Here is a 14,455-nt window from a genome sequence, read left to right as displayed (position 1 = left end):
TGTTAGACTTCAGTCTACTTAAGCCTATTCTCAGTTTAATGGGATTAATAGAAGCAAATCACAATTCAAGACTATAGTTTACCAACCTTCCTTTCTCTTTTTCAGTGAAATTCCCCTGACATCCATCAGTCAGCCCCTGCTGGCCTTGAGAGGCACTCCAGAAGGCAGGAGGAAGGGCACACAGGCTTGCTTTTTGAACTTAAGAAGGGTTTCATTTGGTTTAGAATTGCCAAACTTCAAAAAATAAATAAATAACTTAAAGTGCTTTTCAGATCAGCCATAAGGCTGCAAACCAGAAAGAAAAGTGTGAGGCAAGTGTTTGGGGAAGCTACTCAAATTGCCTACATGATTTCCAAGGTCCTTTCAACACTAAGATGTGTGTATCAGATTGTCTACAGATCATACTGTCTCCATAAGATTGTCTAGTTCATTTTATGGCTAGTCTGAACAATCTGATTTTCTTTTTTTACAATGGCAGGGACTCAATCCATGTTAAGCTTAAAAGTTGAGTCACCCAAGTTCTCCACAGAAAATAACCAACCAGCCCTAAGGAAGCTTCTTTTAGCATTGCCAGGATTCTGTGAAGTCCCTTCCAGCTTAACTTTTCTGACCTTGCCGCAGCAGCACATCAAAAAGAACAGCCCCTGGCACCCTAAGAAGAGCACAAAGCCCTCTGCCAACCTGAGATGGCGCCCAGGTAGACTTCCCTAAAAAAAAAAAAAAAAAAAAAAAGGCAAGGCTGCTTCAGCAGGTCTTTCAGCCCCAACCACTCCACCCTCCGTCTCCTTTTCTTCACTGCTTTCCCCATCTCTCTTCCCCGCTTCCACTTTGACCCACCCCAATTTTCGTCCACTTCTCCCTCACCCCTTCCTTGTAATCTCTCTCCTTGAGGTGTCCTGTGGATGTTGACTGTAATCTCCCCTGCAGGAAAGCTAAGAAATGCACCTACAGAGGGTTTGCCTGTTGGAGCCGCGCAGAGAAAGCGCGCAAATCGGTCAACCGCTGTTCCTCTCCCTCCTCAACCCAGGTTCTCTGCAGAAGAGGGGAGTAGGGTCTGCCCCCTTGTTGCATCTATTTTCCCCTTCTCCGCCAGGGCTGTGGCCCGCAAGGGTCTCAGGAGGTGAGTCCCTTGCACACAGCGCCAACCCCGCAGGCCCGGTTTATAACATGGACAGCCCTGCCCTCTAGTGTTTGCAACCGGGAGCCCTAAGGCGCCATCAGCTCCATAATACCTCTTTTACAACCTAAGCAAGACCTGGAGCCCCTCCGCGCTGCGACCTCCAGTTCACAACACCATCTGCCTCACACCCGGGCTCATCTTTTCATCGCACCCCCACCCCACCCCCCTCTCTGTTCACGGTGTCCTGGGAGGCTGCAACCTGCGTAGATGATTTAGCAGACTGCCCCTGCCCCTGCTTCTGCTCCTCCTCCTCCTCTTTCTTCCTCGCTCTCTCTCTCTCTCTCTCTCTCTCGCCTCCTCTTCCAGTCCAGGCGCCCAGACTCGGCGAAGCGCAGCGCCTGCCACCCGCGGTGCCTCGGGCTGCCCGGCGCGCCGCGCTCCCAGGTTCTGTCTCGCCGCACCCCGGCGGGCACTGGCGCGGGCAAGGACGCTGGTGGGGAGAACGCCCTGGGCTCAACGTATTCCAGAATCGAATGTTGAGAAAAGCAGTGCTTTGATCCAGCTCAGGAGAAAAAGGAGCGGGTTCCGAGTGAGACTTCTGGAGCCAGCGGGACGCCCCAGTTTGCCCAGTGCGGCGCGGCTGCACGCACCATCCACAAGGTGAGGGGCGCACACCTTCCGGGACGACCTTGGCTTCTCTTCTTACCCGCACCCACTCCAGGTACTCTAGACCTGGCTTGGGAATGTTTGCCAGCTTTGAGGCGCAAAGGCGGTGGGAGTTGGGATGCGGGGTGTCGGAGGGAGACTATGAGGGTCGCCCAGGCACCGTGCCTGCCCCCTGGATTATAGTACAGAGCGCATTTCTTGTTCAAACAATTCCTCAAATGTGTGAACCTGAGAATCAACATCGTGTGTAACTGTGGTTTGAGCATTTCATCCCGCTTCCTTGCAAAAGGATTAGAGGCAGTTTAAAGATTAAATAGGTATGGAACGGGTGCTGGGGGGTGCCGGGGAAAACTTGAGTAGAAATCACAGGGAGGTGGTGTGCTCCAGGGACCCCGGGAGGACGGTGTGATTTCAAAGCCAGCTGATTAAAAAATCTTTGATTAGAAAGGACTGCACGGTTGCTCCAGCCCTCAGAAAATAACTATGTGCTCAGGCCTGATAAAATACCCAGGTGAGGAGGTAACGGGACAGGCTCATTTTTTTTTAATACAAAATAAATCTTGGAAGTAAGAGTTAAGATGAGAAGTTTGATCTTAAGCCATCTCCACCCAATACCGCAAGGTGAGAGGCTGACCCCCTACCTAATGAAAGTGAAAGGAAATTGAGTTTAAAGGGAAGTGATTCCAGCTCCTATCACAGGATCATAGTGGTTTTGCATGTATATGTATGTTTCTGCCTGTGCCCAGTTTTGGAAGAAAGGACCTTGTATTCAACCCAACGCTGCTTGTCCTTGAGTTAGAAGGAAAAGGCAGAGGGTGTCAGCATCCCAAGGTGCTTCTTCCTAACCTCTCTTATTGTCCTTCCTTGCCTCCTGTACCAAATCTCTTGGGAAGGGAGCAGCCCAGAAGGAAGTAATAGATCGTCAAATGGGTTGGGAGAGCAGTGTTTTTTCCAAAATAATTTAGGCTCATTTCATCATTCTTATGTTTTCCCTCAAAACTCTAAGCAGTACATCATCCTAAGCTGAATCTAACATTGCTCCAGAATATATATTTACCGTGGTTATACATTCAGACACAATATGCATAACCTTAAACAGCCAGGATGCACTTGTGAGTCAGGGGCTTCCCTTACTTAACCCTGTGCAAGAGAGGCAAAGCAGGCACCTGAGTCTGATTCCCTGTGCAGTCTCCTTCATGAGGAGCATATGTGAAATACCTTTGAAATACAGAGAAGATTGAGACAGCTTTTCTCTTTCTGATACAGTTGTTTTCCTGCTGAATTAAATAAGATGACCCTGTCTTCAACAAATAAATGACTTTTGAGGCATTTGAGGCCCATTTAACAAAAGAACAAAATATGCCTACCTCGGTTTTTTCTCCCTCCAGAGCTTTAGCCTCCAGTCCACGGAGTTGTAATGATGAAGCTCTCCTCCCGGGTGGGACTCAGATCAGTTTCTGTATCATATTTAAAACAGAGTATGTTGCTTATTTCTAAAATTGCATAGCACCTCACCACTAACTATTTTGCTGCATAGAGGTGGGAGAAGTACTTCTGCCCAGGTATTTCAACACTATGAGAGCTATACAGAGAAACTCAATCAAATCCTGATTCACCATTGTTGATAGAACTTAACTATTGTGTCATCATCACCTGATATGAGCTGCAGAAGCTTCAAGGATTGTTATAGATCTCAACTGAGATTTCTAATGACAGAACTAGAAAGGAGCCTTTTAAAATGTAGCCATGACTCTGGTCATTAGGTATATGGATGTTCAAATATTCCCTTAGGTAACTATTTTTGCTTTCATAACAATTTCCAGGGATGAAAACTTAGCAGATTATTTTTATAATGAAGAGTATTCAAATTAACAATGTGCATCCACCAGCTAACAAATTTTAAATTCCACAGAAATCAACATCACAAACATAGTCAGCTCAGGTTTTCATTCTTTCCTCTTCTGCCTTAATGACTTCATTCAAGGCATAGTCCCAGACCAAGTGCATGGAGAGGATGGCTCATGTCTCTCAACATTTGCCCAAGGGAATGGTGCCTTCTTTGCAACTCAGCGTGATGTCACCTTTGTTAGCCATTCTGGTGTCTATACAAAGTATTTGCTCTCCATTTCTTGTTATTGATGCCTGGTCAGCAGCAATCATATAAATAAGTTTCCATTCTTTTGAGGAAGATAACAAAGTCAGAACTTCTCAGAAGTGGTAACAAAGAAGAGACAAAATCCAGGATACGTCTCTAGTTCAGGTAACACTGCAATGCATTTCCATTTCCTGCTGTGTGATGGGGTTATTATTGAAGAGGGAAGTAAGATATATCATTGGCAGCACATTGTTCCCACCTGGCTCAAGCACCGCCCATTCCTCAGGTGGGCTCAATACGCTACCCCCACCACAACCAAGATACCAAGGCTTCAAATGAAAAGTAGATCTCAGCCAGGCATGATGGCTCACACCTGTAATTCCAACACTTTGAGAGGCCAAGGCAGGAGTATCACATGAGCCCATGTGTTCAAGACCAGCCTGGGCAATATAATGAGCTCTCGTCTCTACAACACATTTTAAAAAGAGCCAAGTATAGTGGTGTGCACCTGTAGTCCCAGCTACTTGGGAGGCTGAAGTGAGAGGATTGCTTGAGCCCGGAAAATCAAAGTTGCAGTGAGCCAAGTTCATGCCACTGCACTCCAGCCTAGGTGAGAGAGCAAGACCTTGTCTCAAAAAAAAAAAAAAAAGAAAAGAAAAGAACGAAAAAGAAAGTGGATCTCTTTGCAGAAAGCCTCAGGCCCTGAACTTTTCTGTTATCTTCTCATTACTCAAGTGTCTAATTCCCTACATCTCACTTTTACACACAGGTCATTTTTTTTCATGTTTGTTTTATTGCCCACCTTGGAATTCTATTTCTACACTACTCTTTAAAAGTGAAAGATCAAATCTAATACTCTAATGTGGGAAGCATTCCCTCTATTTTTACAAGCTTATTTACACACACACAAAAAAAATAAGCTTGAGACTGGTCAAAGGCTGACTTTCTACCAAATAGGAACTTATTTTTTATGTCATAAATTATCAAGGCCATCTCAAGGCAGAGGTGAGTTTAGCATCTCATGCTTTATGCTCCTTTCTTCTCCACCTACCAGATTTTTATTATGTGTGAAATTATATGAACATAAACCCCAGGAAAACATTGAAGATGAGTGTGCCATCATAAGTGATGAGGGGACAGATGAACAGGGAAGAGAAATGGGGCAGCAGCAGTTTAGAGTGGCTTATTTCTCTCTTGTTTATTCCTCCCCGAATCATTTTCTAAAACCGGTATTGTGGCCCCTAAATTTGGGGCTTAGGTCAGTCAACTTACCAAAGTTCTTCTTCCTGGCAAGGAAAGGACTTTCATCAAAATCCCAGCTACTTTTTATTCGTTCTCACATTTTGTGGACTAAGAAACTGAGAACCAGAATTTATAGAGATCATTCAATCAATCGTCATATTCCTGGATCACAACAAATTGATAAAATTCTTGAGGAACGCTCTTTCTACTACAGATTGACTGTAATTTTGTCTTTCTTTTTTAGTTCTCTTATTTTGTCTCGTCCACTGTGGATTATCTGGTTTACTGCAGTCCTTACCCAAATAGATGTCAGTGTTTTTGTCCCGTTGTTGTATTGCCCTAAAACACGTCAAATGAAAAGTACACATAGCCAACCGGACACTTTAATAGGTTTATTGTTAGCACTCTCTCATATTGATCAGTTTTCACCACATGCAGCTGTAGGATTAGGAGGACAAAATCCTTTAGAAGAGGCTGTAAAACCTAATCCTGCATCTGGATCATTTTAAACTACAAGTTGTAAGAGGAATGAACATCTCTGGATTTCTAGTTATCAGTGCAGACCAGATGGAAGGTCTTTATGAAATCTGGTGTGAGAAGGAAAGCATTTTATAGCAAGAAGAAAATATTTTGAGAATTAGCGACCAGCAGCAGCAGCTAGCAATTCTAAAACTCTCAGATCCTCCTAATGACCCCATCTACCTAAAGTGCCCAAATAAAGTAAAACCAGATCCCATGAAACAGCTTTCCTCAGATGCAGCTGTTCTTTATTGCTTTATCAGATAATGAGCATGTGGTGATATTTCCAAGAGATTTGGGAAGGATCTGACACAAACATTAAAGTATAGGTTTTTTTAGGATAGCCTACCCAAGAAAGTTAAATTTGTATCAAGATTCACAAGCCAGAGTGTCTTTTTGAAGTAAACACCAAATAGATAGTGAGATTGACAGAGAATACCTCCCAAAAAGTGACTTTAGTTACAATATCCTAATAATGTTCAGAGTCACGAGTTTATTCACCTGCACTTGTAGGGAAGAGAAAAGGAAGAAGGAGGTAACATATGCTGAGTGTCGGCTATGTTTCAGGAACTACGCTAAGAGCTGTACGTATGTTCTTTTGTTTAATGCTTACAAAAGCACTTCAATGTAAGTATTATTGGCCTCACCATTCAGTCATTTATTAAAAAATTACATATGTCGTCCATCTACCTAGTCTGCTGTCCTTTTACAGAAGTGCAAAAAACTCAGAGTGAGTGGCAGTGAACACACATGGGGGAAAAACAAGAGAGAAAGTTTGAGAAGTGTGTGTGAGTCGTGGAGAGGAGCCTATCAAATTCCTCTTTACCTTCAGAGGAATCGTTTAAGAATGTTGGTGTTTTGTTTTATTTGAGACAGAGTCTCTCTGTGTTGCCCAGGCTGGAGTGCAGTGGCACAATCACGGCTCACTGCATCCTCAAGCCGGCAGGCTCAAAGGATCCTCCCACCTGTCTTCCAGGTAGCTAGGACTACAGGCACATGCCACCATGCCTGGCTAATTTTTTTTTTTTTTTTTTTTTTTTTTTTTTGGTAGAGATGGGGTCTCCTTATGTTGCTCAGGCTGGTCTCAAACTCCTGGGCTCAAACAATCCTCCTGCCTCGGACTCCCAAAGTATTGGGATTATGGGCATAAGCCACTGCACATGGCCCATTGTAGAATTTTTAAAGGTATTTGCGAAGAATAATACACATACAGAAATGTGTACACATCGTAAGTGTTAAACTCAGTGACTTTTCTCAAAGTGGGCTTACCTACGTAACTACCCACTGCCAACATAAGAAATAGAACATCACCACTATACAAATTCCTTTCCTATTCCCACCCAGTCATGACTTCATCCTCCTCCTTAAATGGAACCTACCTGACTTCCAAGATCACAAATCATTGTAACTCTCATATACATGTAAATCATATGGAATGCTCTCTTGTCGTTTGATTCAATGTTGTATTCATGAGATTCATTCATGTGGATGGTAATACCAGAGGCTTGTTTATTTTTTCTTGTTGTATAATGTTATATTATATAAATATGTCACAATTTAATTACACATTCCACCACTGATGTACATTTAGGTTGTTTCTAGGTTTTTGCTGTAATGAATAACACATTATAGTATCTCAAGCTATTAGCTAAGACGATTAGTTTGGTGTTAGGGAGAGTTCACTCTGGCTGTAACATGGAGTGGAAGGGAATGGGCCTGGTAGAGGCAAAGGCTACAATGAGAGCCTGAACCGAGGCAGTAACCATAGACATGGAGAGAGAGAAACAGAAACCAGATGAATTTCGGCTACAGAAGAAGAAGGAAATGATAATGTGTTGAGATTCAATGGATGTGAGGAGTGAAGGGAAGGATAGAATGCAGAACAACTCATAAATTTCTAAACCTGTAGATAATGTTTCCTTTCACCACGACTAAGAACACAAGAGAGTGAAAAAGAACATATGTACTGAATCTCAGAAAGGCTAAAAGGATTGCCCAAGGTGACTCCAAACCTGTGCTTCTGCACAGATTATTTTCTCACTGTGTCTTTTCTCACATAGTTCTCACTATGCCCCTTCCTCTTACAACAGCCCCCATCCCCACCTGCAAATGGTAATGGGTAGCCACCTAAAAAGGAATATGACTACTTGATATTTCCCGAACGGGTGAGCTATGAATCATTTGCTTTTCCCCTCAATTTTGTCTCCCTTTAGCAGCACAATTACAAAAACGAAGGAGATGCTGATCAGTTAAAACTTTGTTTTATCTTTTAGACTACAAGATAGAATTCAGGAGAAATGAATGGATATAAAGGAAGCAGAATTTGTAGAGGGTAGTCTTTGGCTGGCTGGTTCAAGAGAACACATCCAGTTAACAAAATGTTCAGAGAGTCGGTTCCAACCCTTCATGGCAGAACTTTCTAACCATATCTGAAAATACAAGTAGATTGTCCATACGGTGTGTTCTTTGCATCATTAGAAGTAATTAGGCACAGCCTGGGCAGCAGAGTGAGACTTCGTCTCAAAAAAAAAAAAAGAGTGATTAGGCAATGTCTTTGGGGGCATATGTCAGGTTGGGTTCTCCAAGAAAAGGGCTCTGAGATTATGGGGTTTAGTATGCAGGATGTTTATTAGGAAATGCCTTTGGGAACCACGCTGAAGGAATAAAAGAAGGACGCAGGACTGGGTTGTGCTGCAAAATGGGCCCAACAACATTCATAGCTGACTCCATGGTGAGCAACTCTGAGCTAAAAAGATCCATGAGAGTTGCCCCAAGATGAGCCAAAATAGGTCTTCCTTCCTCCCGTAGTCACTGAGTGTGGTCTTCTCCCGGAAAGGCATGCTTCTGGGGGAGGCAGCTTTCTCCAGCTGAGGACATTCCTGAAGGGACTGACAGTGGAAGACTGTTCTGACAGCAAGACCAACAGCTGGGGCTACAATGAGAGGCAGAAATCTTGATGAACATATATGACCCCTTGATGAACAACTTCTCTTAAGAAGGTAGAAAAGGTATACTGATAACTTTCTTCAGTGGGAACTTTATAGATGATCCTAAAGAAACTGCATTTTGTGGGGGTTGTGTGTGTGCATGTGTGTGCGTGATGGTATTGTATTTAATGCTTGAAATAAACTTCACTATAGCTTTTTCTTTATTGGACCTGCATGACAACTGAAATACAACAAAAAACTGCTCATGAAAAACCTCCCTTTGCTATCTCTGCCTATCTCAGGGATAGTATCCTGCAAACAAATTTTATGCTGTGCCCTTTTCAAAAAGGGGCTAACTGAAGAACCTTTCCCAGGCAGAGCAGACTCTGCCGGGGAATATTCCTTCTCTCACATGAGACACAGCAGCCCTTATGCCTCTGACTTCATGATTCATTCTGTCTTTGTTTTCAATGCTGGGACTGCTGCCCCTGGCTTTCACACACCTGTATTCAGTGAATTCCTACCGAGAGCCACTCCACAAAGTTTTTATGACCTAGAAAGGGCAGAATTACCCTCTGTTTTCTGCCTCCATCCCAGCTCTATTCCTGGATATGATTGACTTTCTCCTTTCCTTTGACCTCCTTTAGGAAATAGTTTCGGTGTCTGCAAAAACATCGTTATTAAAGAAACATGGGGTTGTTAAAGCATGCCATTGGCTATTTGACCTTTGTTGTGTTAATTTTCGGTTATGTTCTTATTCCAGTTCTCCAGTTCACTTCTCTTGTTTGTAATTTAATGCTGTCCCTCACTTTGTTCTTATCATGACCCAAAATAAATTATTTGCCCAGTCTGCACCTCAGTTGTCGCATCTCTAAAATGGAAATAGCAACCCCTGCCTTCAATACCAGTTGGAAGGAGTAAAGAAAGAGTGATGCTGCACAGGCTGGGGAGAAATAATAGGTGTGATTACAATTAATATCTTCATTATTATTCCTGTGAGATGAGTTGTATAAATAATCCTGGCCTTAATCTAGGTGAAGTGTGTGGTGCTGGCCTTGTAGAAAATAAAGACAGATAAGTACAGGCTGAGTTCCACTGCGGTGAACCCTGTCGACAAGATGTGTTATCTTTTAATTCCTAAACTTTGCCTCAGATCAGGTACAGCCTCAAGACCCAGCGCATGCCCTTGAGTGCTATCTTCTCCAACCATGAATCCCCAAACTCTGAATCCACTGACACATTATTTCTTTATGCATGCAGGAAAAGAGACCAGTCCCTGTCTGTCACTTTGGAGTTCATTTGCAGTTGCTCTGCACCCAGAGAGTCACATGAATTCTGTGTGTTCTATAATGATGCTTCTTAAACCTTAGTGTGCAAAAGAATCACCTGGAAAGCATGTTAAACCTCAGACTCCTGGCCCCCACCTGTAAAGCTTCTAGTCAGTAGTGTGGGGTAAAGCCAAGAATGTGCATTTTTAACAACCTTCCAGGTGATGCTGATGCTGCTAATCTGTAGACCACACTTTGGGTAGCATCAATCTACAGGGTTCTGCATGATGTACCAAAAAAATGTGTTTATTATAACCACATAAACAAAAACTACATAACAGAACTTACTCTCAAAGAGCTAGCCCTAATTATAGACATGTCATCTTTAAGCAGGAAAATATGTTGCAAATATTTTATTACCAGAATTTTCTTTATGGGGAACTCAAATTGTCTTTAAAAATGAATAAGAATATCACATCAACGAGCCAAGGGTCAGCTGAAAATTTACCAAAAGTTTATAAAGTTCAACACATATCCATAGTTTCTTTAAAATTCTTAGAAAACTAGAAATAGAAAGGAACAATTTTTCACAATGAGGATGTCCTTCTCAAACAATTGTCAACATGCTATTAGTAAAACACCATAGAGATACAAGAGGGATGCCTGCTATTCCCATCATTATTTGACACTTATCTAAATGTTATAACCAATGTGTAGGGAGGAAGGAGGGAGGGAGGGAGGGAGGAAGGAAGGAAGGAAGGAAGGAAGGAAGGAAGGAAGGAAGGAAGAAGTATTTATAAATATTAGTCAAGGAAAAGCTTTAATTACAGATTACATAATTAGCTACTAGGAAAACTCAAGGGGATAAATAAAAATGCCATTAGAAAGAATGAGAGAACTCAGTAAGGTGGCTAGCTACAACCGCTTGCCTGGTTAGCAACAATAAAATCATAGGGATTTATATTATGCTTGTACACTGTTGGGCAGAAAACATACCCGAGAGGTATAAAAGATGCCATTAGCATCCAAGAAAAATGGGAAAGGAAAGCCCACCTCATCTGAGGAAGATGCAGGAAGAAGAACCTACAGAAAAGGACTCCACATTCCAAACTCATCCCTCTGGATTCAATAATATTTATCCTACATGATTTCTGACAGTGTCGTTTGTCATTGTAATTAATTATTTCCTGTAAGTAGACAAAAATTGTATACTTACTCAAGTACCTTACATTTTAAGCTTTATTACATAGTGCTAATTTTAATGTTGAATTCTGCCCTAGTCAAGGAAGCATTTATCACCTAACACAAGAATTTGATATAGAGTAATCCGTAAACACTATCCTACCGTATAGTTCATCATAATTTAACATTCAAGGAAAGAAGCATGATTTCCTCTTTTATTATGCTTTCATTTGAGCTGTTTTAACTTTCTTATCATTCTTTCCCTCTGAGCCTAATTCAGTTCCTTATGCAGATGCGCTAAAAATCAAGCATTAAATATGTAACTTAATTTATAATTAGCAAATAAATCATTTACAAGATACATTCATATTGGCAAGCATATTTTATTTCACAGATTGTAAACTGGTAAAACAATGTAATCTCTTCACCCTCTCTGCAATACAGTAAGCCTGTTTCTAAGACCACCCGAGGTTTTACTTTATGTCCTAGCCATTGGAGAACCAGACTGTACTGACCGCAGGGTTTGGTGACTTACATATAAACGAAGCATCTTACCAAGAAGGGATGAAAAATGACTTTAGAGGAGGCAAAAGTCTCAAAGCTCACAAGACTTGATTAGTTTCAGCGTGGTGACAGAGGCAATGCTCTTGTGATGCAGATGGAGTAATTTCTCCAGCACAAAAGATATCCAGCCATGTCCCACTGGCTTTGAGATAATCTCTCACATTGTGTTAAGTGTACTGAGTGCCCTTTCTCAGACTTATGTACCATTAGCATGCATTTAATTAACAATGATTACATATTATTATCATTACCACATATTCCTGTTATATTAAAATACGTGAAATTTGTAGCTATGTTTTGCCTGTTTAGTAAAATGAGTCTGAATCTAAGGGTGAGAGGGTCTACACACAGCCAAGAGGATGGGGTATTAACCCAGGCCTGTGTGAAGATATTTGCATCTCATGGAATGCTCTCCAGAGAACAAATTGACCTGCCCTGTGGATATCAGCTAACCTCTCGCCAGCTTCCTCAGGGCTTGCTGAATGTACAGTGAGTGCCACGGTGCCGGCGTGGCAGTGAAACACAGGCTCAACTCTACGGACCTGGGGTCAGAAGACTTGGGTTAATACCCCATTCTCTTGGCTGTATGAGCTGCGTGGTCTGTCGTCATTACAATGGGGACAATAATACATGCCCTGTCTACCTCAGCCTCCTTTCAGGGAAGTTTCTCAAAACAAAGTATGCTATTGTGATTCATTGTCATCTGTGATGTCAAACTGCACCTTGTGTTATACTCCTAGGGGGTAACACAGCATGGGGCTCAAGCCCAAGCTCTGGAGTCCAGAAAGCCAGCTTCATATCCCAGCTCTGCCATCCATTAACTGCTTTCACATCTCTACACCTCAGTTTCCTCATTTGTTAGGGCTCACATAACAGTACTATGTCATAGGGCTATTATGAGGATTAAATATGTGTATTCATTATCTATTGGGAAATAATAAATTACTCCCAAACCTAATGGCATAAAGCAACAGATTTTTATTATCTCTATTATCATAGTTCTATGAGTTGGGAATTTGGGTATGGCTTACCTAGGTCCGCTGGCTCAGGTCTTTCACTCACAGGCTGCAAAGTTTCAGCCGAGACTGCAGACATCTCAAGGCTCAACTGGGGAAAGATATGCTTCCGAGCTCACTCATGTGGCTGTTGACAAGCCTCAGGTCCCAGCTGGCTGCTGGCTGTAGACATTCTTTTGCTACTACATGGACCTCTCTATAGGGCTACTAGCAAAACAGAGTGCTTCTTGCAGATGTTGCAGCTTACTCTCCTTGGAGCAAGGACTAAGATTGAAAGATGGCAAAATGGAAGCCACGGTCTTTCTGTAACCTGATATCAGAAGTGATATCCCATGACTTCTGCTGTGTTCCTCATTAGAGACAAGTCACTAGTTCCAGCCTAATTCAAGGGGAAGGGATTACACAGTGGGAAGAATACCTAGAGGAACCAAATCATTGAGAGCCACCTGAGATACTGCCTGCCACAATATGATAACACATGAGAAGCTGTTTGATAAAGACTCAATTCAGTGTCACCTCATAGTTTTATCTCATAGTCATGTTCTCAGACTGAAATTAGATAATCTATGTCAAAGAATTTGTAAAATATAAAGCTCTATACAATATCAACATTTTATTCATTTTATTAATGCTGAGAATCCAGTTCCACTTTATAGGTGGTGATACAAGAACAGCAAATCAATGATTAAGAGATGCGAATTCTACACCTTGCTCTGTGTGTGACCTTGGAAAAGCCATTCATTTGTTTTATACCTTAGTTCTCTCATAAAAGTGATGATAATAACAGACTTACCAGGATAAAATAAGATAATAGACAGCCATGCAGCACATTGACAATATTTTGGTCACCCACAAACCACATATATGACGGTGGTCCCACAGATTATGATGGAGCTGAAAAATTCCTATAGCCTAGTGACATCATCACTATTGCAATGTTGTTGTAGCACAATGTATCCCTCATGTGTTTGTAATGAGGCCGGTGTAAACAAACCTGTGCTGCCAGTTGTATAAAAGCATAGCACATACAATTATGTATAGTACGTAATACTTGCTAATGATAATAAACAACTATGTTACTGGTTTATATATTTACTGTACTATACTTTTTATCATTATTTTGGGGTGTGTTCCTACTTAATAAAAAAAAAAAAGTAAAAAGAAGTTTAACTGTAAAACAGCCTCAGGCAGGTCGTTCAGAAGGTATGCCAGTAAACAGCATTGTTATTACAGGAGATGAGAGCTCCATGCATGTTATTGCCCCTGAAGGACCTTCCAATGGGACAGGATGTATAAATAGACAGAGTGATACTGATAATCCTGAGCCTGTGTAGGCTGAGGCTAATGTGTCTGTATCTTAGTTTTGTTTGTTTGTTTGTTTGTTTGTTTGAGATGGAGTCTCAGCCCAGCCCAGGCTGGAGTGCAGTTGCGCAATCTTGGCTCATTACAACCTCCGCCTCCCAGGTTCAAGCGATTCTCTTGCCTCAGCTTCCTAGTAGCTGGAATTACAGGCACTCGCCACCATGCGCAGCTAATTTTTCGAAGAGACAGGATTTCACAATGTTGGCCATGCTGTTCTTGAACCCCGACCTCAAATGATTCGCCCGCCTCAGCCTCCCAAAGTGTTGGGATTACAGGCGTGAGCATCTTAGTTTTTAACAAAAAAGTTTGAAAAGGAAAGAAAAAATTTAAAGTTTTAAAATGGAAAAAAAGTTTATAAAATAAGTTTATAAATAATTAGAATATTTTGTATAGCTATACAACGTGTTTTAAGCTAAGTATTATTACAAAAGAGTAAAAGAGTCAAAAGGCTTTTTTAATTTAAAATTTGTGTGTTTTTTTTTTTTTTTTTTTTT

General features: G+C 41.7%; 1 protein-coding gene across 1 annotated transcript in view; it reads left to right on the top strand.

Moving 5' to 3' along the window:
• The first annotated feature begins 1,250 nt into the window (after positions 1–1,250).
• The window catches only part of HTR1E (5-hydroxytryptamine receptor 1E), a 92,518-nt gene continuing 79,313 nt past the window's right edge, over positions 1,251–14,455 (top strand). Inside the window, exon 1 of the mRNA XM_017860974.1 lies at positions 1,251–1,780. The gene's annotated coding sequence lies outside the window, so the exon portion shown is untranslated. The remainder of the gene's footprint in view (positions 1,781–14,455) is intronic.

This window comes from Rhinopithecus bieti, unplaced genomic scaffold, assembly GCF_001698545.2.
Source record: "Rhinopithecus bieti isolate Rb0 unplaced genomic scaffold, ASM169854v2 scaffold_52521, whole genome shotgun sequence".
In the NCBI taxonomy this organism is placed as follows: domain Eukaryota; kingdom Metazoa; phylum Chordata; class Mammalia; order Primates; family Cercopithecidae; genus Rhinopithecus; species Rhinopithecus bieti.
This window is presented reverse-complemented; position numbering and strand designations above follow the sequence as displayed.